General features: G+C 48.4%; 1 protein-coding gene and 1 non-coding gene across 3 annotated transcripts in view; one reads left to right on the forward strand and one right to left on the reverse strand.

The window, feature by feature from the left end:
- TMEM178B (transmembrane protein 178B) overlaps positions 1 to 26,353 on the forward strand; it is a 423,271-nt gene that overhangs the window by 381,135 nt on the left and 15,783 nt on the right. The gene's annotated exons all lie outside the window — the stretch shown is intronic.
- TRNAE-CUC (transfer RNA glutamic acid (anticodon CUC)) lies at positions 15,465 to 15,537 on the reverse strand. The gene has a single exon. It is a non-coding gene; the product is annotated as a tRNA-Glu (tRNA).

Raw genomic sequence — 26,353 nt, forward strand, 5'->3', positions numbered from 1 at the left:
TGTCCACACATCTCATGGTGACCTGCAGACTGGCCCCAAGAGGTGAGAAAGAAGGACAAAGCCACTAAGAGCTGATCCCTGATCCCTGGTCTTTGGGGGAAATTGAAGCTCTAGGTGGGGGAGAGTACCCTCTCCCAAATAAGTGCTCTGTCCAAGGAGGCCTTCCCAGGTGGCACTGGTGGTAAAGAACCCGCCTGCCAACGCAGGAGACGTAAGAGACATGAGTTCGATCCCTGGGTTGGAATGATCCCCTAGAGGAGGGCACGGCAACCCACTCCAGTATTCTTGTCTGGTGAATCCCCATGGACAGAGGAGCCTGGCGGGCTACAGTTCATAGGGTTGAAAAGAGTCGGACACGACTGAGAGACTTAGTAGGCATACATGCCGAGGAAGCCAGACACAGTCACGGTGAGGGGAGTGGGAGGTGGGTGGTGGTCCTGATGGCCAGAGCAGCTGCTGCCTGCTGACCCCAGGAGTCTGGTTTAGTTCAGAGCCTGGCAGGGAGCAGACTCAGAGCAGAAGCTGTGCTTCCCTGTCCCTGCTCAGCACAGAGTTGCTGAGAGGTGAAGTGTCTGCCCAGAGACAAAGCCTTGTTGTGAAGACCCTGTATGTCATGAAGAGACGTCTCAGCACCAACTACTCCCGGAACCAGAACTGGACTGGTGCCTGTCCTCCAGGAGTTCCTCTTCTAGGGGTGACCCATGGAAAGGCTTGGAGAGTCAGCTCCCTCTGACAGCCACCTTACGAACATGGCACAGCTGTCCCTCAGACTGTAGGTATTTGTGATCAAAATGTCCCATGGCTTTAGCTCTCACCCAGATTCAGTTCAGTTCAGTCGCTCAGTCGTGTCCAACTCTGTGACCCCATGGACAACAGCACGCCAGGCCTCCCTGTCCATCACCAACTCCCGGAGTTTACTCAGACTCATGTCTGTTGAGTCAGTGATGCCATCCAACCATCTCATCCTCTGTCATCCCCTTCTCCTCCTGCCTTCAATCTCTCCCAGCATCAGGGTCTTTTCAAATGAGTCAGCTCTTCGCATAAGGTGGCCAACGTATTGGAGTTTCAGCTTCAGCATCAGTCCTTCCAAAGAACACCCAGGACTGATCTCCTTTAGAATGGACTGGTTGGATCTCCTTGCAGTCCAAGGGACTCTCAAGAGTCTTCTCCGATACCACAGTTCAAAAGCATCAGTTCTTTGGTGCTCAGCTTTCTTTATAGTCCAGCTCTCACATCCATACATGACTACTGGAAAAACCATAGCTTTGACTAGACTAGACAGACCACCCAGATTGGCTCAGTCTATAGCTGAGCACAGACTAGTGCCCAAGGGGTTTGATTGGACGGCCAGTGAGAACAGCTACTGGGGACCCGACCAACCACCAAAGGGCTCCCAAGCTGGCCGGGTGTGGGTGTGGGGGTGGTGTGGTGAGCAGAGGAAAGAAGGGGTCAGTAAGAGCAAAAAAGGTAAATTGAAAGGGAAGAGTCCAAAGATGGAATTGCAGTTGAGTTTAGATGACCCAGCCGGGGCCAAAATAAGAGGTTCTATCCACAGTCTCTTATCTATTCCCACATGAATAGGGGTAGCCCACCCTGGGTGCTTCTCTTTTCCAGGATTTAACTATTTCCTGGCTTAAAGAGAGGGCGCCCCACACCTCAGGAGATGACTAGCAACAAATTGTTTGATTAACACTCAACCCAGAGGAGGCAATTAGTTAAGTACGGCAGCTCTGTCGGGCCAGGAGGCTGGGGGTGGTGGGTGGGATCCAGTTTCCCCTTTGGCAAGGCTTCTGGGGAGAATCTAGCTCAGACTGGCACAGCAGCATCTGGGTGCGACTGCCAGAAATGAGTGCCTGGTTGAATCACCAGTGGGATTCAGATGTGCAGGGACAGGATGGCACGGGGGAAGGACAGCGTGGTGAGGGGGCAGATGACTACTAGGAGCACTTGTAACTGACTCACCCGGTGTATCTAGAGCCGCCCCATGGACACAGGTCTACAAATGGGTGGGGACGCCCTAAGCCCATGCCCACCCCCTCAGCACCCCTCACCCACATCCTCCCACACTCCTGGAAGACATCCGTCCTTTGCCATGAGCTTTCATCAAGGTTGACGCTGGACCCTCCTGTGTAGACTGGCACCCGGCAATCAGTTCTTCACAGGGCAGTTGGCATCATATTTTTGAAACTATAAATCAGATGTTCACTCATCTACTACCAGTGTGCCAAAAACTTACTCTTGAACTTAAAATCCAAATTCCTTACCCTTCTTCCGAGGCTATCTCAGTTAGCTTGGGGTCATATTACAAAAATACCAGAGACTGGGTGACTTATAAAGAGTAGAAATTTGTTTCTCGCTCTTCTGGAGGCCAGGAAGTCCAAGATCAAGGCACTGGTAGGTCCAGCGTCTGGGAAGAACCTTCTTTCTGGTTTATAGACGTCATAGATGGCACCTCCTTGTGTGTTCTCGTATGATGGCAGGGAGCTCTGGCAGATGCAGTTTCTGGGGGAAAACCTGCTTTCTGATTCATTCACGTCGTAGATGGTCCCTTCTTGTGTGTTCTTATATGATGGCGGGGTCAAGAGAGCTCCCTGGGGCCTCTTTTGAAAGGTCACTAATGCCATTCATGAGGGTCCCGTCCTCCATTTAGTACCATCATCTTAGGGGTTAGTGTTTCACCATGTGAACTGGGAGCACACAGCATTCAGCCCATGGTGGAGACCCCATTTAATCTGGCTCTTTCTCCCTCTATTCACTCCTGTCCTGTCCCTTCCCTCAAGCTCACATTGCTCTGGCCACACCACCCACCTCTCTCCTGGATCTCACAGTTTCACCACAAGGTCCTGGAGCTGCCCGATCTCTGCCCACAGTGCTTTCCCCACCAGTGCCTCGTGACCGGCTCCTCTTAGGATTGAGATCCCAAATGAAGAGCCACCCCCTCAGAGAGGGCTGCCTCAGCCATCCAGTTTACACAGCTGCCCCGTCACTCTCTACATTTTACTTAATTTTCTACAGCACGCCCACTACTCTATGACATGTTTATCATCACTGCGTTTTGGTTTGGGTTGCTTTTTTTTTTTTTTTTTTTTTTTAAGCAGCAATCCGTGTTATCCTGCACAGTTTCCCTGAATCAGAATTCCAGGTAGGCTTAACTGCCTGGATTCTCTGCTCGGGGTCTCTCCAGTCTACAGTCCAGGTATCCACCCAAGCCAGAGTCTCATCTGAGACCAGGGTCCTCTTCCAAGATCATAATATTGTTGGCAAAATTCAGTTCCTGCAGTTGTAGGACTCATGGAAGCTTGCTTGTGCAAAGCCAGGAGAAGAAAGAGTCTGTGACTCCTTCTATCTCTGACCTTCAGATTCTTTTTTTAAAATAGATTTTCTTTTTTAGAACAGATTAGGTTTACAGAAAAAATTGAGGAAATAGTACAGAGAACTCACGTATTCCCCTTTGCCCTTGAACACAGTTTTCCCTGTTATTAACATTTTAGTACAATACATTCATTACAGTTAACAAATGTTGGTACGTTGTTATTCATTAATGTCCATAGTTAGTTGTTTTTATTCCTTTTTCTGTTGTTACCAGATGCCCTTTTTCTGTTTCTGAGTCCCTTCCAGAAATTCCCATTATGTTGTCATGTCTCATTGGGCTCCTCTTGACTGTGACCGTTTCTTAGACTTCCCTTGTTTCTAACGACCTTGCCAGTTGAGTACTTGAGGAATACTGGTCATGCGTAGTGTGGGATGCTCCTCTGTTGGACCCTGTCTGGTTTTCTTCTGGTGATTAGACTGGGTTATGGGTTTGAGGAAGAAGATCACACAGGTAAGGTGCCATTTTCATCACGTCATTTCAAGGGTACTGCTATCCCCATGATTTATGATGGTTGAGATTGCCCTTCATCCCCTGGAGTAAGGAGTATGTGTCAGGCTTCTCCACTGTAAAGTTACTCTTCTGCTTTCTCTGTTTCCATGCTGCCCTCTTTGGAAGGAAGTCAGTAGGCACAGTCCACACCTAAGGAGTTGGGGGCTGTTTCTCTGCCTTTAGGTGGAATAGCTACATAAACTATTTGGAATTTTTCCCTGTTTATTGAAAGTAAAAGCATTAGTCACTCAGTCGTGTCCGGGCCTTTGCCACCCTATGGACTGCAGCCTGCCAGGCTCCTCTGTCCATGGGATTCTCCAGGCAAGAATACTGGAGTGGGTTGCCATTCCCTTCTCCAGGGGATCTTCCTGACCCAGGGATTGAACCTGGGTCTCCTTCTTTGCAGGCAGATTCTTTAAATTATCTATTCATTTCAGTGTGGACTCATGAATGTTGATTTTATAATTTGAATCATAATTCAGTACTCTGTTTACCTTGTTGTCCAGCTGTCCCAGTTTGGGCCACAGGGAGCTCTTTCCGTTGGCCCCGTGCCCTTTGGTATACTCATCAGTGTAGCCTTTTGATTTTGCCTTTTTTGAGCACTTCCTTAGTTTTGAGCACTTTGAGGTGCTCCAGGCTCATCTAGTGTTATTTCCTGCCCTCATCTTAGAACTGTCCATTTCTCCAAGGAGCCTGGTTCCTTCTGTTGGAGGATGGTAAATCAAGACCTGGATACTGGGTGTCTGCAGTGTTTTTTTAACATTCTCCAACTCACCCCCCACCCACCAACATAGACATCAGCTCCATGAGCCCCAAAAGCTTATCTGCCTTGTTCTCCAAGGTACCGCCTGGGTCTGAAAAGTGTCTGCAGCCTCCAATATCTGTTGAATGCATGTATCAAAAGAGGGCATTATGTACAACAGAAAAAGTGTTTTGTTTTTTCTTGATTAGAGCTAGCAGTCCTTCAAGAAATTAGCCTGTCTTATCTTCTGTTCCTGGTCTGACCTTCTCCTCTTCCATGGGGTTTCTTATTCTCCCTTTATCTTTATTTGAACAGTCCTGGAGTCTGTCTCAAATTCCTTTTGGATGGAGGGTATGAATTATACATGACCTCAGAAAGAACTTTCTGTCTTTAATTTGGACTCCTATAAAGTTAGAAATGGAAGGGGGCCTTAGAGACCATCCAGTTCGACCTTCTTGTATTTCCAGATAAGAGGAGTTACATCAGCTGTCCTAGGTCACAAGGACCTTGATAAAGGTCCAGCAGTTATGAAAACTTACAAGCCTAGAATGAAAAGGCTGAGGCATGGGTGTCTGGTGGCAGAAATGGAAGCAGGGCCCAGTCGGGGATGCCAGCCTGGCTTCTTGCAGCCCATCCCGCTCTCTCTGCTTCCAGCTCCCTGTGTGGGAGATCCCCATGAACCCCTGCGCTGTACATGACTGCCCACAGTGGCATCACTCCAATTCTGTACTTCTAAGCAGATGCAACTCTCAGAATTGCAGAATATCCTCCCTTCTCAAAGCACAAAGGGGTGTGTGGAGGAGACGGTGGCCAGAATTGAGGGCACAAGTTCTCATGGGAAGAGGAAATCTTTAAAGCTCCTTTTCCTCTCACCTGTGTGATCAGCAAAACCTTGTCTAACTCCCCGGTCAGTCAGGAGAGCAAAGAGGATGCTCCCAAAGAAGCTCAAGCTATCCACTTTGAGTGACTGCAGTCATCTGCAACCCAGTGATGCTCAATGACACTCTTCCACCAAGCCCAGCAGAGAGCAGTTGTGCGGTAAACCCCCAGATACCCCTCTTCTGGTAGAAAAAGACCTTGATAAAGAAGGTCCAGCAATCCTGAAAACTTCCCTGGTAGCTCAGCTGGTAAAGAATCTGCCTGCAATGCGGGAGACCCCGATTCAATTCCTGGGTTGGGAAGATCCCCTGGAAAAGGAATAGGCTTCTCACTCCAGCATTCTTGGGCTCCCCTGGTGACTCAGATGGTAAAGAATCCACCTGCAATGTGGGAGACTCAGGTTCAATCCCTGGGTTAGGGAGATCCCCTGGAGGAGGGCATGGCAACCCACTCCAGTATTCTTGGCCTGGAGAATCTCCATGGACAGAGGAGCCTGGCAGGCCACAGTCCATGCAGGTCACAAACAGTCAGACATGACTGAGTGACCAAGCACACACACACTCCTAAAATGCAGAGCCCAAGGTATGGGTGTCTTGACAGGGTTAATGTGTCTTCCAGGCAGTAAGTGGAGTGGTTTTAGGGATGCTGTGAAGTAGGACAACATCCAAGCTTCCCCATCAGCCTCTCCCTACTGTCCTCCCAAGCGCCAGCACTGCTCGGAAATGTGGCTAGGACTGAGTTTCTCTAAGTTCAATAGGAACTGTGTCTCAACATTCATGAGACATGGTTAAGAGAAGCATGACCACCTAAGTTAGATACTATTCTGGGGAAAGAGGATACAATCAATAAGCCAATGACTTAACACGATGCAAGCTTATAAGAAACCCTCAGCAAATGATAGCTGTTGCTCTTCTGTGTAAATGATACTAAAGTGGTAGTGAATATTACACACGTACCCCAGGTGAATTCCCTTCTAATAGGCAGAAGAGAGTCTATAATCTGTCATGACCAACAAGGGCACAAAGCCCATCTACCTACCTTGCTAAACGGCCTCTATAACTTCAGGTGAGATGTCACTACAACGTCACAACTCTTCTCTTGACATTTTGTCTTACAGCCTTTCTCTCACAGTCCTCAGCAGAGATTCACAGACTACTTCATATCCTGGGATATAGCTCCCTTTGGAAGGTGCATATTTGAATATGTTTTAGCATTTGATAATTAAATTCAAAACAAAGACATTTGGGGGAAGGAGGAGCACCTTGTCAGGAAGATTAGGAAATAACATGCATGCTTGCCTGATGTAGAACCAGTGGCCAGGACAGTGTGGCTGGGGCTTCATTTTTGCCTTAAGAGTTGAAATAGACCCCAAAGCACGTGCGCCCTTACCACCCAGTGGGACCTCCTGCATTGCAGATTTGCACTTTGGAGGAGAATGGTAAGCAGCCCTGGCTCTATAAACCCTAATCTGGTCAGTGGAGGCCTTGCCAGAATGGCCTTTCACCTGCCCATCAAGCATTCAACACAGCCACACCACTACACGTTATCCAGGGCAGATGCTAATTCATGCCTTGCTTCGATTTTCTCACCTGTAACACAAGGCTAATAATAGTACCCAATTGAGGCATGGTTGTGAATACTGTAGAGTTAACTTGTGTAAAAAGGTTCCATTGTTCTCAATAATTTCTGCTGCTAAGTCACTTCAGTCGTGTCCGACTCTGTGGGACCCCATAGACGGCAGCCCACCAGGCTCCTCCGTCCCTGGGATTCTCCAGGCAAGAACACTGGAGTGGGTTGCCATTTGCCTTCTCCAATGCATGAAAGTGAAAAGTGAAAGTGAAGTCACTCAGTCGTGTCTGACTCAGCAACCCCATGGACTGTAGCCTACCAGGCTTCTCCGTCCATGGGATTTTCCAGGCAAGAGTACTGGAGTGGGGTGCCATTGCCTTCTCCGCAGTAATTTCTAGACCTTATTATTGTTACAACTGAGATGCTCCTTTTTTGAAAAATGACTACCTTCAGGGGCGCTTTGCTTTAAGCAGCCCCATGTCACCACCACCACCAACAGCACGCAAAGACACACACACCACAGGGTGGTGAAGATGAACTTGTTGAACAGATATTATTTCTCTGGCTAATCACCACCCTACTCATGCATTCATTCAATACTGATTGCCTGTACTATGTGCCAGACACTGATTAAGCCCTTGGGCTGTGCTAGGAAATAGGATCAAGTCCTCATGAAGCTTTCATTCTAGCTAGAGAAACAGACAAGAAGCAAGTCCCATAAAGTAAACACATGATCTGATATCAGGGGGTGAGAACAATGGAGAAAAATTAAGCTGGGAGGGAGATGGAGAGTCCTGGGGGGCCATCATTGTAGGTGAAGGGCCATTGAGTGGGGATGGAGGCCCCTCAGGGTGGTTATGGTGGACAGAGATGTGAATGAAGGGAGGATGCTGAGCCATGGGAAGACTCAGGAAAGATTAGTCCCTGTAAGAACAAACAGCAGGTGTAGAGGACATCCTGGGATGGGGATGAGCTTCTTGGGTCTGAAAAAGCTGAGCAAGAGGAGAGGATTGTGCCAGGAGCAGAGTGAGATGGAGATACGCCCAAAGCTGGATGGATGGTGTAGGGCCTTGTAGGCCATGGTCTGGGCTTGATTGATTCTGCCTTGCTGCTGCTGCTGCTAAGTCACTTCAGTTGTGTCCGACTCTGCTCGACCCCATAGATGGCAGCCCACCAGGCTCCCCCGTCCCTGGGATTCTCTAGGCAAGAACACTGGAGTGGGTTGCCATTTCCTTCTCCAATGCATGAAAGTGAAAAGTCAAAGTGAAGTCTCTCAGTTGTGTCCGACTCTTAGCGACCCCATGGACTGAAGCCTACCAGGCTCCTCCGTCCATGGGATTTTCCAGGCAAGAGTTCTGGAGTGGGGTGCCATTGCCTTCTCCGATTCTGCCTTACCCTCTGTCTATTTCATAGATTTCTCTGGGCTTCTCCCCTGGGCTATCATTGGATATTGTGTGACATTTATCAGTGGTCTGGCTTCCTTTGGGAGTCCCTGCAGCTGGGGTTTCTTCAGCCAGCCATGCCCAGTTCCAGTGAGTGAGGGCGTGATGTCTGTGCCTGGGGTAGCCAGGTTAGGGTAGGAGGACTGTCATGCACCCCCAGAAGGTGCTGCATTGCCACACACCTGGTAACATCTATCCCTTCCAACTGGGACCAGCTCCATAATTTGTGAGGACCAAGGTAAAATGAAAACTTGGACCCCTTTGTTGTTCAGTCGTTCAGTTGTGTCTGACTCTGTGTGACCCCATGGACTGCAGCACATCAGCCTTCCCTGTCCTTCACCATCTCTTGGAGCTTGCTTAAACTCATGTGCATCGAGTCGGTGATCCATCCAAACATCTCATAATCTGTCATCCCCTTCTCCTCCTGCCTTCAATCTTTCCCAGCATCAGGGTCTTTTCCAGTGAGTCAGTTCTTCACATCATGTGGCCAGTGTTGGAGTTTCAGCTTCAGCATCAGTCCTTCCAATGAATATTCAGGACTGATTTCCTTTAGGATGGACTGGTTGGATCTCCTTGCAGTCCAAGGGACTCTCAAGAGTCTTCTCCAACACCACAGTTCAAAAGCATCAATTCTTCAGTGCTCAGCCTTCTTTGTGGTCCCCTTATTCAAACATTATTAAGAATTTCAAGATGGCAACAGCAGAATATTAAAGCCAGCACACAGCTACTCATGTCGCAGGCCCATGAGCCATCTCCGCCTCCAGTATCACCCCACACCCAGACGCCCTGATCCCAGAACACCACAGCCTTTTGCTACAGAGGCTCCCAGAGAACTTGAAAACTCAGGTCTTCTCCCTGTTCTGCATGCAGCTGCCCTCCTCCCTAACTGAGGCTGAGTCTGCTGGGCTGGAAATCACCCCTTGCCCTTTGATGAATGGATAATCATGCAGAACAAGTGTTCCCCCTTCTGTCACATCAAAAGCTCCCTCTCCAAACATTGCCGACATAAGCTGCTAATAAGACACGGCGGAGTGTATTGCCTACTGCCAACAGGGAGAGGAGTGTCTTCCAAAACTGACAGGGTCTCAGACCAGGGAGGTAAGGTCAGAATTTATTGAGACTTGGAACCTTGGTGTAAGACCTTTATATTTCTATGCAGGTCTTTAAGATTGGGTGAGAATATTGATAACATCCCAGATCGATGAAAACAGCAGGATTGAAAAAGCCTTAGCACTCATGCTGTCTGTTGATGCTTTAAATGGAAGAGTTGATGGATCTCCCATGTGTGCATGCTAAGTTGCTTCAGTTGTGTCTGATTCTTTGCAACCCCATGTACTGTAGCCCACTAGGCTCCTCTGTCCATGGGGTTCTCCAGGCATGAATACTGGAGTGGGTTGCCATGCCCTCCCTCCTCCAGGGGATCTTCCCTACCCAGGGATCAAACCCATGTCTCTTGAGGGTCTCCTGCGTTGCAGGCAGATTCTTTACCTGCTGAGCCATCAAGGAAGAACTGATGGATCTCTTAGGAAGGTCCTGTAATGCAGTCCAACCCCTTGCATGGGCAGGGCAGACCCACAAGTGTCAAGGTCTAAGGAAGGGAATGGCAGGGTTAGGTTACTACAGATGGTAAAGCGTGGTTTTGGTGCAGTGTCTAGGCTGAGTGTGGGTGGACGGTTTTGGGTCCTACTCAGGATGAGTGATTTCTCCACAACCCTGGTGCCTACCTGGCTGTCATGCCTCCATCAACACAGACGTGCACAGATACAGTCCAGACTCAGGCTGGGACCCTGACAGCCTGTCTTTCATGGGTTAGAAATGCTAACAGGACTGCCCCAAATTGGGGTCTCTTGCTTCCAGACAATGGGCCATCAGCAAGAATGGGTTGGGAAGGGCAGCCAAGAAGAATGCGGGGGGAGGGGTGGTGCAGGTAAGCTGGAAAACCATCTCTCTCCTGGAATCCTTGTCGAGAAATAAGAGATTTCTCCAATAGTCTTTCCAGTGGGAACAGAAAGACCCAGAAGGTGGTGGCAACGCCACAGAGCTTGATTGCCATGGAAACTGAGGTAATTTCTAAAGCAGCCTCAAAAGCCTCCCTCCCTGTGGTTCTTCGAGGATGTTCTTACAGAGGTGTGCAAGCTTCTGAGAAAGGGAACTTGGCTGCCAAGCTCCTGCCTCTTGAAATCAGTCATCAATCAAAGAAAAATGCTCATTCCTGGAGTAAATGCACAGACCCCTCCTGTCAGCCTTAAAAGCTGCTCCCCGGAAACAGTGATGAGGGAGGCCCTGGTGGAAGGGATGAATGGCTTCTCTCCAGTCCTGGGTGCACAGAAGAGAATGAGGACCTGGAAAGGCGGCATCAGAAATAGCCACACCCAGGGAAGCGGGGAGGGAGTCCACCCTCGAGAGGCTCCTGTCGCCCCTACTGCCTGGATGTCTATGATGCACAGTGTGTACAGGGCTGGAGGGCTTCCCAGGGGGTGCTAGTGGTAAAGAACCTGCCTGCCAATGCAGGAGGCATAAGAGACATGGGTTCGATCTTCCTGGGTCAGGAAGATCCCCTGGAGGAAGTTATGGCAACCCACTCCAATATACTTGCCTGAAGAAGCCCATGGACAGAGGAGCCTGGTGGGCTATACAGTCCCTAGGGTCGCAAAGAGTTGGACATAACTGAGCGTGCATGCACACCACACCAAGAATCATAATGTAATCAGATATATTAAGCCATATTTGACATATTTCCACAACAAATTCTAACTCAGTTCAAAAAATATTTCTGTGAGCATACACAGTGCTTTAAAAATTGAGTAAACATAGGTCTTATTTTAAGGAAGTTTATTTTCTATACTTTCGATAGAGAGTAGAGTGGGTTTGATCCCTGGGTCAGGAAGATCTCCTGGAGGAAGGAATGGCAACCCACTCCAGTATTTTTGCCTGGAGAATCCCATGGACAGAGGAGCCTGCCGGGCTACAGTCCATAGGGTCACAAAGAGTGGGACATGACTGAGGCAAATTAGCATGCACATACACATGTGCAGGATTGCTCAGGGTACCAGACACAGGGAAAACGTCCCAGACCAGACACAGGGGCACCCTGAGGTAGGCTGAGAGGACATCACCAACAGGTGAGCTGGGGTGTGTGCACAGTAGAACCCCAGGTCCCTCTGGGGACCAGAGCAGTGTTCTGGAGAAGCAGCCCAGGGCAGAGAGCTGGGGGCAGGGCCAGGCAGCCCCTACGGTGCAGAGTCAGGCACACCTTGGGCTCAGGGCTGCACCCCCTCCACCATCCTTCACCTCACTGTGAATGATGACCCCAGTGGGTAGAGGTGGGGAGGAGCTTAGCAAGCCCAAACCAGTTGCGGTATACATTGTCCCACAGTAGGCTGGCGATGGCCTTGAAGGTCTAGGAGGTGCTGGTGGGAGAGTGATTCTTGGGAGATCTGAAAGCATGATACTGGAGAAGTTTTGTGAAGACAGACCCAGAGGTATCAGTCAACTCTGCTCTACTGGACCTGCTTCTTCATCCAACAGAACTAGGGCTTTGGGGACAGATGGGGAATGACTCACTTTTTGTCTCCAGGTATAAAATACTTGGTGGCTCAGGGTAAAGGAGCCACCTGCAATACACGAGACATAGGAGGTGTGGGTTCAGTCCCTGGCTCAGAAAGATCCCCTGGAGAAGAACATGGCAACCCACTCCAGTATCCTTGCCTGGGAAATCCCATGGACAGAGGAGCCTGGCAGGCTACAGTCCATGGGATCACAAAAGAGTCAGACACAAGAGAGCAACTAAACAAACAGAAAAATAATTAGAGAATGAGTGCCTATGTAGCGCGTTTCTCTCCCTGATGCTCTGGAAGTCTCCTGATTTCAAATACGCTTTGCTCTTACCAGATCATGTCTCATACCATGTGTCTTGATTTGGGGAAAATACCCTCACCCCATCTATAGGAGCCATCAGAGCATCAAGGATGTCCAAGATGTGGTTGTGAGAGAGGAGAGCCCATTCCCCACTTTGGTGAACCATTGGGATCTGCCCAATGTTCATAATTCATTAAATAAACAACCCCTTAAGTACCTGCTAAATACTTAAGGATAAAACATATGATACTTTGGAGGATAAAAAATAAAACTCCTGCCTGCCTGAGAGTTGCCCACGATCTTAGAGGAGAGTCAGACACCTAGACCAGTTAGTCTGATAAATGAGCCATTTCCCTTTTCAGGACTGACAACTTTACAATGCAAAATATTAAAAACAAGAAAATTCTGTGTCATTTCAACAGTAAGGAGGATGAGGACCTCTTTGATCTACCTATCTACCGTTCTTGGGAAAGGAAGATGCTGGTCACCCAAAATGAAAGTGAAAGTCACTCAGTTGTGTCTGACTCTTTGCAACCCAATGGACTGTAGCCTGCCAGGCTCCTCTTTTCGTTAGGATTCCCCAGGCAAGAATACTGGAGTGGTTAGACATTTCTTCCTCCAGGGGATCTTCCCAACCCAGGGATCAAACCACACTCTCCTGCTTTGCAGGCAGATTCTTTACTGTCTGAGCTACCAGTTCATTATGAGTCAGGTGACAATTTTTAGTTCACAGAGCTTCAAAGGGAGGGGAAGTTCCCATTTGACCTTCAACATCCCACACAGCACCACCCCAAGAGAACAGGTGGAAGAGGCAGTGAGGAAGGGAAGAGCTCACTTGTTGGAGCATCAATGCTGTGTCAGTGGCAGATGCTGTCTAAACATTATTTACCTTTCATCTTTCTGGCAGTCCTTAAGGTTGGCATTACTTCGCTGATTTTGTACATAATGAACTTGACCCAGAGATCCAAGAAACAAGTTTCAGTCAGTCGTCAGTTCAGTTCAGTCACTCAGTTGTGTCCAACTCTTTGTGACCCCATGAACTGCAGCACGCCAGGCCTCCCTGTTCATCACCAACTCCCGGAGTTCACTCAAACTCATGTCCATCGAGTTGGCAATGCCATCCAGCCATCTCATCCTCTGTGGTCCCCTTCTCCTCCTGCCCCCAATCCCTCCCAGCATCAGAGTCTTTTCCAATGAGTCAACTCTTCGCATGAGGTGGCCAAAGTATTGGAGTTTCAGCCTCAGCATCAGTCCTTCCAATGAACACCCAGGACTGGTCTCCTTTAAGATGGACTGGTTGGATCTCCTTGCAGTCCAAGGGTCTTGCAAGAGTCTTCTCCAGTACCACAGTTCAAAAGCATCAATTCTTTGGTGTTCAGCTTTCTTCACAGTCCAACTCTCACATCCATACATGACCACAGGAAAAACCATAGCCTTGACTAGATGGACCTTTGTTGGCAAAGTAATGTCTCTGCTTTTGAATATGCTATTTAGGTTGGTCATAAGTTTCCTTCCAAGGAGATGGCTGCAGTCACCATCTGCAGTGATTTTGGAGCCCGAAAAAATTAAGTCTGACACTGTTTCCACTGTTTCCCCATCTATTTCCCATGAAGTGATGGGGCCAGATGCCATGATCTTCGTTTTCTGAATGTTGAGCTTTAAGCCAACTTTTTCACTCTCCTCTTTCACTTTCATCAACAGGCTTTTTAGTTCCTCTTCAGTTTCTGCCACAAGGGTGACGTCATCTGCATATCTGAGGTTATTGATATTTCTCTCGGCAATCTTGATTCTGGCTTGTGCTTCTTCCAGCCCAGCGTTTCTCATGATGTACTCTGCATAGAAGTTAAATAAGCAGGGTGACAATATACAGCCTTGATGTACTCCTTTTCCTGTTTGGAACCAGTCTGTTGTTCCATATAAAGTCATGCAATTAAGTAAATGGTGGAGCCTTAATCTAAGGTCTTCAGATCGATGTCCCCTCTTTCTTCTCTGTTCCTGGAACATGTGGGATAAAAGAAAAGGGTACCAGGCGAGGCCACCTGGGATGAAGAAGGAGGCATAAGAAATGAAGCAGAATGCAGACACAGGCTCACCCACCAGCTTTCATTAGTGTCTGGAGGCCAAAGGGGTCCTCCTCTCCCCCACTTGCAAGGGGCAGGTAGATGTCCCTTTGGGTAGGACAGGAGGAAGATGGGTAGAGAAGACTTTAAGGGCCACCCAAGCAGGGTGATCAGTGGGGACTGTGGGTGCCCAGAGAAAGGGAGCCTTTCTCTCCTGGGGACTCAAGGGCAGCCTCACAGAGAGGCTCAGGATTGAAGCTGCAGGAGGAATTCAGTGAACTTGCCCCTTCAAGGGCTTTTCATGTCCATTTATCAAATGAAACTGCTCCTAGGCTTGGAGTTGGCCACTCTTCAGGAGCAGTCCATCAGGTCTTTATTTATTCATTCCGGTTTAGGATTTCACATGTTATTAATACATTTCCGTTCTTATATATTTCTATGTAACTAAACTCTGTTGTGAATGAAGCCAAAAAAAAAAAAAAAACCTTTCATCGTTTAAAAAAAAAAATGCTTAAGCAGCTTTGTGTCAAGTTAAATGTAAATTTGATATGTTATTTGAACCCATAATTTTGGCCCTGGGGAGGAAGGAATCTGGTAGCTGTGTCCTTTCTACTACAGCCGCCCCCCCAAACCCCCGCCAACAAAACCCAGGAATACCTTAAAGATTCTACCACCCTCATGGGCTACAATTTATTCTAAATAATAAATTAAAATATTCCTCTCCCATTTAGCTCTTAACATTTTCAACTGAAATCACATTTCCCAGAAGCCTCTGCGTCACAGATTCCTAGGGTCTTTGAGTTAGTACAGCCAAGGGTGGTGGGATGGCAATCTCTCTTTATCTCAGCATTCCCATCTAGGCCAGTAAAGTAGGAAACTTCTCTCCTCTCTTTAGAAGTATACCAATTCTACCTTTAAAATATATATATATATATATATATATGTATATATACATATATTTTTTTTTTTTTGGCCATGCTGGGTCTTAGTTATGGCACTTGAAATCTTTAGTTGCAGCATGCAGACTCTTAGTTCTGACATGTGGGATCTAGTTCCCTGACCAGGGATCGAGCCTGGGCCCCCTGCATTGAGAGTGCAGAGTTTTAACCACTGGACCACCAGGGAAACCCCCCCAACTCTACCTGTTAAAGCCCTGCTTCCTGAAGGAGAAGAGGTGACTGACTTCCGAGTGGTGAGGTTGCCAGAGGAGGCTGAGCTCCTGGGCCCAACAGCATCTGGGTTGTCTGCTTTTGCTTGGCCTCTTTAGTGGCCAGCATTCCCAGAATCAAGGCCCACCACCCAGGCCAGCATCAGGAGGCCACACTGGAGGCCTCATTTTCTTTCTTTTTCTGGCCCACCAGTGTGAGTCACTTCTGGGTGAGTGTATCTCTCTGCAGAACCAAACATTCCCTAGGGAAACTATCCTAAAATGTCAGCCTAGCGGGGGGAAGTATTCCTGAGCTTGTTGGTGGCCAGGAGCCAAGCCACAGTCGCCATACTTGCCTTAACAGTAAAAAAGCTGATGTCTTCTGTCCTCTCTACCTTCTTTCTGGGTCTTTCTTCTCATCAAAGTTTGAACTCAGAAAATGAAGAGGGGTGAATAAGGACCAGAACAAGGGGAACTAAAGGGTTGCTAGGTACAGGCCCACTGACAAGCCAGCAGCCCTGTGGGGAGAAGCCTGCTGATGGGCGGGGGTCCAAACGGAGCTCCCCCGGGGCGTCTGACCACCAGGTTACTCTGCCCACTGGGTTTGGTTTCTGGCCTCCTGGGAAGCTACCAAAAGTCTTACTGAAAGAGAGTTGATGTTCTAGATCTTGATTCCTTTCCTTTCTCAACCAAAACATCCTGATCCTCATGGAAAACTCACGTCCCTCTAGAGGAAGTCACCCTTCGACCCGACATAGACCAGAGTGAAGTTATATGTGGACTGTGATTGGTTTTCCTAATTATCTGGAGAAGTCAGCCATGAGATTTTTATTAACTAAGCCATGAGTCTGAGGGTCACCCAGAACCTCCTTAGGGCCATTTTGATAGTGATAGGCCCTTTTCTCCCAATCTCACCTTCTAGTAGGTAAATCTTACTTAAACACCACCATGTACAGGGTCCTGTTGGGGAAGAGAAGAGCTTCTCTGCTTACACTGCTTACCGTCCAGCTCCAGAGACAATACCCACAATACTAGCTCCACGTGAGACAATACCCACCACACGAAGGAGCTGGACCGAGAGGAAACAAGTGGCAGAAGCGTGGGTTTGAATCCTGGCTCCAGGACGTAGCAGCTGTGTCATCTGGGGCAATGTACTTAAGCTCTCTGTGTCTTACTTTCCCTTTCTAAACCTCATAAGGTTTTGCTTTGAGGATTCAAAGAACTACCATTTCTAAAGCTTTTGGAACAATGCCTATCATATTATGTGAAAGTGAAAATTGAAAGTTGCTCAGCCGTGTCCAACTCTTTGTGAACCACATTGACTGTATGGAATTCTCCAGGCCCGAATACTGGAGTGGGTAGCTGTTCCCTTCTCCAGGGGATCTCCCCAATCCAGGAACCAAACCCAGGTCTCCCACATTGCAGGCAGATTCCTTACCAGCTGAGCCACCAGGGAAGCCCAAGAATACTGGAATAGATAGCTGATCCCTTCTCCAGGGGATCTTCCCGACCCAGGAATTGAACTGGGGTCTTCTGCATTGCAGGTAGATTCTTTACCAGTTGAACTACCAGGGAAGCCCATCATATTATAAATAGTACAAATAAGTGTTTGATTTATATAAAGCTATATATGTGTTCAGTGACCCAGTGATGGGGTGACAGCATGCCCAAGTCACTTGGGTTCAGGTTTTCATCTCAAGGGAGGGCCAAGCCAAGCCGACAGATGTGCCATGCATGTGGAAACAAACCAAACCAGGTGGCAGGCTCTCCTTATCCTCTGGCTACCACTCCAAGCCTCTCTCTTCTTCTACTAATGATCATGGCATTGGCTTGGATCAGATAGGGCAGAAGCCAGAGAGCCAATTTCTTCCAGACACTTAAACAGCTGGGTCCCTATCCTTCTACGTTTTGAATCAAGGCCATTTCGAGCTGAGCCTCATATGCACACTGATGGCGAATAATGACATCTAATGGTTTCATTCACCAGCCCTTCTGTGCATGTCAGGAAGTGAGAACCAGCATCTTCTCTCCAGGTGGCTCATGTCTGACACAGTAAGTGACAGCAAGTCCTAGAACAGAGAGAATGGTACCTTTTTGTCCCAATACCTAGAGTCACAGGATCACTTAATCAGAAGAATCTTACAGGTCTGGTCTACCCCCTGTATTCTGTATTCAAGGAGATCATAGCCAAGAGAGATGAGGTGATTTAATCCACTTCTTGGGAAAGAATGGAACCAGAACCTAGGTTTTCTGATTCTTGATGGAGTTGTCTTTCCATGAAGCTATATCCTGATCACTAGCAGGTCTCCTCCTAGGAAGCTGGTGTGGGCTGACCCTGGGGGACCTCTGGGTGGGCCAGGAGAGTCTCATGATGACCAAGACAGTGACTCAAACATAATGAAAGAGCAGTTTGTACTGGGCTTCATGCTGGCCCAGTGGGTGGGAGGGGGGTGGTGAGGTGGGAGGCGGGTGTGGAGACGAGGCTTTCTCTTGTATCTACTTAGGAAGATGACTGGTAGAGTGACCAGAGAAGTATAGTATCAGAGATGGCCTGCAGGAGGTTTTGTATGCCTTCACGCATTGTCCCCAGCAAGAAACCCAGGGCAAGATTGCCATCTGCTCTAGAGGTTCTCAAAGTTTGCTCTGTGGACCATTGTCCGCCAGAAGGCATTGGCTTAGAAAGAGAAGAGGAAAGAGATGCAGGAGCAGGAAGATGGCATGTTCTAAGCGGCCTTCCGCTTGGAAGCTCACTATTCACAGCTTGAGAATGTTCCTTTCTGCACAGCTGTGGACGCCACTCTCAGTCTAGTTAAGAAGCCAGCTGGATCCACTGACTCTCAGCTCTGAACCAAGGCCCAGATGGATAGGAAGCTGCAAAGATTTGCATTGAGAAAAAGGCGATGCTGTACTCTTGCTTCATTTGCCCTCTAGAACTCTCTTTCCTGTCCTATTTGGAAAGCTCACAGCTCACCACAGACCACCAGACTCAGATCTTCCCAACTTTTCACTCCTTGAGGTGTGGAATATCCAAGGCCAGTGGGCAAGACTGAAGTGGGCCAGTGGTTGCTTCTCCTGGAGGATGCTGTTTTTTAAGGGGGCCAATGGAAGCCATTGTGATGAATAGTTCTCGAGTGTTTCCACAATCAAATAGTTTGAGGCTGTGCAACAAAATCAGGTATTTGCTCTGTTCCTTGTACCTTGGAACCTTCAGCAGATTATTTAATTTTGAATTACTATATGAATTATATAATTTATGGGATTTGTTCATATGTGATTTGCATAAATATATGTAACCTCACAGCAACTTCAAGAGGTACAGAAGATACAAAAACTGAGACTTGGCTTGAGTCAAGTGCATCTGCCTGAATTTAATCATTGTGATCACAAAACGGCTTCCTTGGCAGAAAGAATGGTGATGATGTTTTAACAAAAGAAAGAAGGGGGCGCTTCCCTGGTGGTCCAGTGGCTAAGACCCTATGCTCCCGGTGCAGAGGGCCTGGGTTCAATCCCTGGTCGGGGAACTAGATCCCACATGGTGCAACTAAGACCTGGCCCAGCCAAATAAATAAATACATTAAAAAAAAAAAAAAAGAAGAAGAAAGAAGGAAAAGTGTTCTGTGTAGACTAAAAACAGTAAGAATATAGCTCTCTCAGTCCCCTAGGCAATAGGTGTTTAATAAATGAATTTTATAATTTAGTAAATGGGATAGCTATAAATGCTGCCTTTGCATTCCAGAGAAACCAGAGCATCTATAGCACTCATAAAGGTTCCCACCTCATGCCACCTAGCGATTTGCAACCCTTCTCTGAGGGCTGCTTCCTTTTACCCCTCCTGGTTGAGCACAAGCTTCGTTGCAAACCCACCAATGTCAGGATGTAACCCCTGGTAGATGCTGAAACTGCTCTGAGCCCCAAGATAAGTTCTCTTACCAAGATAGGCCTCAAGACTGTATTCTGAGATCTTCCAGATCCCACGGTTTGAGTTCCGACACAGCACACAGAACTAAGGGTCATAAGTGAGCACTTTGTCTGGTCTCTGCTGAGAATAAGTGCTTCCTGGTTTGGCACTTGCCCTTCGACGGGGCTGGGAGAGAATGGAGCAGGTGATGGAGATGAAAAGCAGTGAGCACAATTTTTCTTGTCCTCCAGAACAATTTTTCTTCACCCTCACTTAAAGCTTTCCCTCTCTAATATTATACCTTACCTATAGAAAGCAATTTTAACTTCTCTAAGCTTTTCCACATTTATTATTATGGCTCTGCAAAATAATCCTGCAGAGACTGTATTATTCTGATGCTGAATTTCTATAGAAACAAAAATGCTTCTTGAAATCCAAGGTACCCATTGAAACACAAGGTAGGTAGGCATGGACATGTGTGGGCATGCACACACACACACACACACACACACTTCACCAGCCACAAAATGATTTAGGAGAAAGGAGAGTGGGAGGGCCAGCCATGGTATCTCTTTTATTCCCTTCTCTTTCCAAGTCCATATTTTCACTTAAAAGTCCCATAGCTGTTTCCTCCAGTGATATGGATTCACTGCACAGGGCTGTGTATAACACAAAAGGAGATGCTGCCATGCCAGCTCTGGAGGAAGTTACAGTGTAGCTGAACAGAAACTAAAACAGGGAACAAGAGAAGGTTCCTATAGCTAATTTTCGGATTGCCTATTCCAGACTGAAAATGTTTTCAGTTCAGTTCAGTCGCTCAGTCATGTCCGACTCTTTGCGACCCCATGAATTGCAGCACGCCAGGCCTCCCTATCCATCACCAACTACCAGAGTTCACTCAAACTCACGTCCATCGAGTCGGTGATGCCATCCAGCCATCTCATCCTCTGTCGTCCCCTTGTCCTCCTGCCCCCAATCACTCCCAGCATCAGTCTTTTCCAATGAGTCAACTCTTCCCATGAGGTGGCCAAAGTACTGGAGTTTCAGCTTTAGCATCATTCCTTCCAAAGAAATCCCAGGGCTGATCTCCTTCAGAATGGACTGGTTGGATCTTCTTGCAGTCCAAGGGACTCTCAAGAGTCTTCTCCAACACCACAGTTCAAAAGCATCAATTCTTCGGCACTCAGCTTTCTTCACAGTCCAACTCTCACATCCATACGTGCCCACTGGAAAAACCATAGCCTTGACTAGACAGACCTTTGTTGGCAAAGTAATATCTCTGCTTTTCAATATGCTATCTAGGTTGGTCATAACTTTCCTTCCAAGGAGTAAGCGTCTTTTAATTTCATGGCTGCAGTCACCATCTGCAGTGATTTTGGAGCCCCCAAAAATAAAGTCTGACACTGTTTCCACTGTTTCCCCATCTATTTCCTATGAAGTGATGGGACCAGATGCCATGATCTTCATTTTCTGTATGTTGAGCTTTAAGCCAACTTTTTCCACTCTCCTCTCGTTTTAAGGAGTTTGAAACAAATGAGGACTGTCTCATGCCAGGCATACTCAGAGAAGACTTCTTGGGAGATTGGGGACTTAGATTGGGCCATGAAGGAAAAGGGCCAGGACAGCTGCTAGGACTCTGTGCAGACTGGTCAGAGCGTGGAAATGGCTGAGTCCAGTCTAGGAGACAGGACAGTGGTGCTCTGACCTTAGTTCCCATCCTGACATTTGAACCCACTGACGCTCTCTTCCCAAGAAAGAAAAGGCTCTGTCTTAGGTGTAGAGGTCACCAGTGAACTTGTGATCAAATCTAACATACACCCAGAAGAATAAGTGTTTTGATGGGATTGAGTGGGAGTAAATATCAACGCCTAGATGAGGGAGATGAGATGGAGAAGAATCCACCTGATGCCCAGCAGCTATCATTTTGCATGGCTGGGTTTAGACACCTGTTTCAGCTACCAGGTGGCCATCAAGCCTGGTCAGTAAGTAAGTGTTAGTCACTCATTCATGCCCAACTCTTTGTGACCCCATGGACTACAGCCCACCAGGCTCCTCTGTCCATGAGATTTTCCAGGCAAGGATACTGGAGTGGGTTGCCATTTCCTTCTCCAGGGGATCTCCCCGACCCAGGGATTGAACCCGGGTCTCCTGTGCTGCAGGCAGATTCTTTACCGACTGAGCTACAAGGGAAGCCCAAGTCTGGTAACATAGCCTTATTTTATTGTGTATAGTAGATGTTCTGTTAATAAGCCAATTATTATATATTCACCTGTTGTATCAGAGACAGAGGAGCCTGGTGGGCTAGAGTCCACAGGGTCGCAAAGGGTCGGACATGATTGACACGATTTAGCAGGCATGTTGTATCAGATCACACATGCTGCCAAAACAAAAAAACCACACACTGGGTAGCTTAAACAAGAGAAATTCATTTTCACACAATTCTGGAAGCTGGAAGTCCAAGATCAAGGTCTCTGAGGCCTCCCTCCTAGCCCTGCGGACGGCCTCCCTCTTGCCGCTCTTCCAGTGGTGTTCGCTTTGTGCACGTGGCTGTCTCGTGTCTCTTGGTATGTTCTAATTTCTTCTTACAAAGACTCCAGTCACACTGGCTTACACCTGGTGCTGGCGCTCAGTCGCGTCCAACTCTTTTGACCCCATGGACTGGGATTTCCCAGGTGAGAAGACTGGAGTGGGTTGCCATTTCCTTCTCTAGGTCAGCTTCCCGACCCAGAGATCAAACCCCTGTCTCCTGCAGCTCCTGCACGGGCAGGAGGATTCTTTACTACTAGCGCTGCCTGGGAAGCCCCACATTGGCTTACCACCCACCCTAGGAGCCTCATTTTAACTTAATTAGCTCTTCAACAGCCCTGTCTCCAAATACAGTCACATTCTGAAATATTGCAGGATTAAGCCTTCAATAATTTAAGAGGGCACAATTCAGTCCATGACTCCTGTGTTTCCAGATTTGGTGGCCACCCTGGAGATACAGAAAAACCAAGCGATGAAGCTCCAAGTCATATTATAGGAATGTGGACGTTTTTCTTTATAGCCAATGGCAACCCAGCTGAACCAGCCAGTCCCTTTAGTCCCTTGAGTTGGGGATGTGGCATGACTGTGGCACCATCATGCCCCAACGGAGACCAGCCTTGCAGCGTACAGACACAGCCTCGGGGATCCAGATGCTGCTTGCCCCGGGGGTGTGGTGGCATTCACTCAGCGACTCTGCCCAGAGCAACTGCAGGGTGTGGAGAAGGATGGATGGTTCTGTCCTAACTCAGGGCCCCATCCCCTGTAGCGTGTTTTCCCTCGGAGCCTGTCACCACCCCCTGCCTCATCCCAATGAACCCCGAAGGCACCTTGGCTGTAAAGCCCCATGTGACCTGCCTGCTGGCTGATGCTGACGCAATGGTATATAATTCAGCAGTGATTTATATTCCATGCAGGTCTGAGCAAAGCTATAAAGCACTCTCGAGAGCCAAATGCTGCTGAGGCATTTCATCTAAGCAGAGGAAGGGTGTGTGTACATCAGCTTCCCGGGATGCAGAGCACTGTGAGAGGAGGAGGGAACCTTCTTCTGTTTGCTGATATGCTTCTTTACGGATTTCCAGATCAGAGAGGGGCGGAAGGGGGAGGGTCTTAGAGAGGACTTGGGCTGCTCCCAGACCTCCCTGACACATACGCCCACAAGGGCACATCGGCACAGACTGGGGTCAGGACAGAGGTGCTCTGAGTGCCATAGCAACAAGGCGCCCCGCGGGGGTGAGGGATACACGTCACTCCTTACTCCCAAGAGCAGAAAATGTCACCCAGATGGATTTCTGGCCCTGGAAAGCTGCAGAAATTCTACTCCAGTGAAGTTTTGGGTGCAACTTGGTCACAGAAGGAATAGCTATTTGGGAAAAATGCCTGTGCACACAGTATGAGACCACCCTGCATTCCTGCGAGAACCTTCGCCAGGCCCTCAGTTTCCTAGGCGATGGCTTCTTGAATTAGTAAGAGCACTTCCGCCGCCTGGCCCGAGGCTGCAATTTCAATGCTATTTCTCCACAGGGTCCCTGGCTGTGGGGTTCCTGCTGAGGCTTCTCTGACAATCCCTGAAGGGAGTGTTCTCCTCTCTCCTCCTGTGGATGCTAAAGCAGCAGTCGCACAGGAGGCCGCATCCCACCCGCCTCACATACCTGCAGCCACTGCTCTGAAGTGGCCTGAGCAGGGGTTGATGCCAGAACTCTGAATATCAGCTTAAAAATGCCCTAGTAATCAGCCTTCCAGGTGGTACTGGGTTCAAACCATTTGGGGGCTGCAGAATAAGTGCTCCCTGGTGACATTTCACAGTTGCAAGAGAATTAACTGCCTCAAAACAATGATCTCCCAGTCTGGCATTTCTTAACATGGCAACCCATCCAAAGATCCAAGTTTCTGTGCTTCAGACATTAGGTTTTCTGTACCTTACAAGTGAGGAGTCCCAGGTGGCGCTAGTGGTAAAGAACCCGCTTGCCAATGTAGGAGACTTGAGAGACACATGTTCAATCCCTGGGTTAGGATGATCCCCTGGAGGAGGGCATGGCAATCCACCCCAGTATTCTTGCCTAGAGAATTCCATGGACAGAGGAGCCTGGTGGGCTACAGTCCATAGGGTCCCAAAGAATTGGGCATGACTGAAACAACTTGGCACACACATGCAACTTACAAGCGAGGATTCATTTTTGTAGTCAGTGAAGTGTCACCAATGGGTTCTAGGGTGCGGGGCAGGAGGGAACCTGTAGGAAGGGTGGCCAGTGTGTCCCACTTAGCCCAGGTCTTTCTCATTTTAGGACCAGAACTCACACTTCCCAGGGACACACCCTCTACCCAACAACTCCCAGACAAGCTGGGATGGTTTATCACCCTGCTAAGGAAGAAGGACTTGGAAAGAAAAAAAGTCAGAAACTTAAAGATTATGGAGGAAGTGCTGGGAATCTGTGTGTAGCCAAGCAAGTACCTGGAATAAATATGTCCACTGGGGATTAGGACACATTGCATAATGTGTGATACCACAGACTATCATATAATCCTATGACTCAATCATGTTCTGGTGGTGGTTCAAGTCAGAGGAGTGGGTGAAGCAGCCAGAAAGGATTCGAGGTCCAAGGAGAACTGGGGGAACCCCACGCCTGAGATGACAAAGGAGGAAATAGAGTGGGACCTCGAGGGAGAGGGGACCAAGCTTGGATCGAGGGACAGCTTGGAAACACAGAGAAGAGACAGCCTAGCAGGAAGAAGTTGTCAAACAGCCAGGAAACTAAAAGTAGGGAGAAAGCTAGAAATCTGGTATCTGGAGACCAGAGAGCCATTAATTAGAGATGGCTGCACAGTGAAGGGGGTGGTGAGAAAGCTGTACTTGGTGTTGAAACAAGGAGTCGGCCGTCTGGACATGAAAGCTGTTTTCTCTGTCTCACCCTCACTAAGCCTTAGCTGTGTCCAGACTGGTGATGCTAGGGGGACTGGAGGCGCAATGCAGTGATCCCACCCTCTCCCCTTCCAGCCAGGTGCTGGTGGGACAGGCAGACAAGTGTGACTGGGGCCGGGCCATAGGTTGCCAGGTGATATCGTTGGTGTGATTCCTGACCATGCTCCAGGTGGGGCTGGTCATCCAGGGAAGCAGATACTGTGTGTGAATCAAGAGCAAGCATTTATGTTTACAGAGGTCACCGTTACACCCCTTGGTCCTGCCTTCCTGCTCGAAGGTGGAGTTTGCAAGGAGGGACTCTAGAGGGGTCTGGAGGACCCATCTGTGTCAGCGAGTCTTGTTAGCACCAACTCCCAGGCTGTGGAAATCTGGGGTGGTGGTGTTCTCATCTAACTGGGCTCTGAGTCCAAATGAGTGAGAGTCTTGCTGCCGAAAGGGTAATTAGATTTCATTTCTTCTTCCGACTAGCTGCAACTGACCAGTTAGGGTCGGCTGCATGGAGGGCACGGCTGAGTAGGAGTCTGAGGCCCCTTCCAGGACCAGCAGGAATGAGGGTTGAGATTGATTAGCTATTTCTGCCAAAAGCATGGACTTGAAACTAATAGAAGGGACATTGAACTTTGCTGTCCAAAGCACAGCTCCTAAAATGACAGACCTTACGGGCCCCTTGTGAATGGACAAGGCTAGTGCTTTTCAAAAATGTTTAGATCAAATTGAAACTTCACATGGAAACAGATCAGAGCAGGGCTTGTCCTGGCCAAAGGGAGGAGAGAGGGCTAGGAGTCTCTTTTACTCCTCTTGCTTCCCAGGGGCAGCTCCAGAGGCACCACCATGGCACATGGTTTGAAAATCCCTGGAGGAGGGACTGCTTTAGGAGAGGGCCAGAGAGGGTCTCTCTGAGAGGATGGAACTGGAGTTGAGACCCCAGAAGATCTCAAGAAGAAGGCCATTTAAGTGAGAGAACAGCAAGTGCAAAGGCCCTGGGGTGAGGATAGGCTTCGTCCGTTTGAGTCACAGAATGTTCTCTTGTGTGACTGGCGTACTGGGAGTCTGGGGGATCAAGCTGAGAGATGAGGTCAAGTAGGTAGGAAGCATCCACCCTGGTGAGGCCATACAGGCAGGGTAAAGAGGTGGGCTTTAAATTTTTTAACATATGGCTGGAAGAAGAAGGTGAGGCATCACTGATCTGCTACAGAGGTTCTGTGGGAAGTGATGAAAGGCTGGCAGGGAGGACAGCAATGAGCATTTCAGAAGTCAGAGGCATGATGGGAATGGGGTGCAGACATGCCTTCTCAACTCGGGCTTAGAGACCAGGACCCTGGGGTGCTGGGACTGAAGAAGGATGCTCTCTAGGCCAGGTGAGGACCCCCTTCTGTTTACTGCCTGCAGACACCCTGCTCCTTCTTCAAGACCCTGCTTCCTCTGGGAAACCTTTCCTGGCCCAGCATAGTTG

This window comes from Bos taurus, chromosome 4 (genome assembly GCF_002263795.3).
Source record: "Bos taurus isolate L1 Dominette 01449 registration number 42190680 breed Hereford chromosome 4, ARS-UCD2.0, whole genome shotgun sequence".
In the NCBI taxonomy this organism is placed as follows: Eukaryota; Metazoa; Chordata; class Mammalia; order Artiodactyla; family Bovidae; genus Bos; species Bos taurus.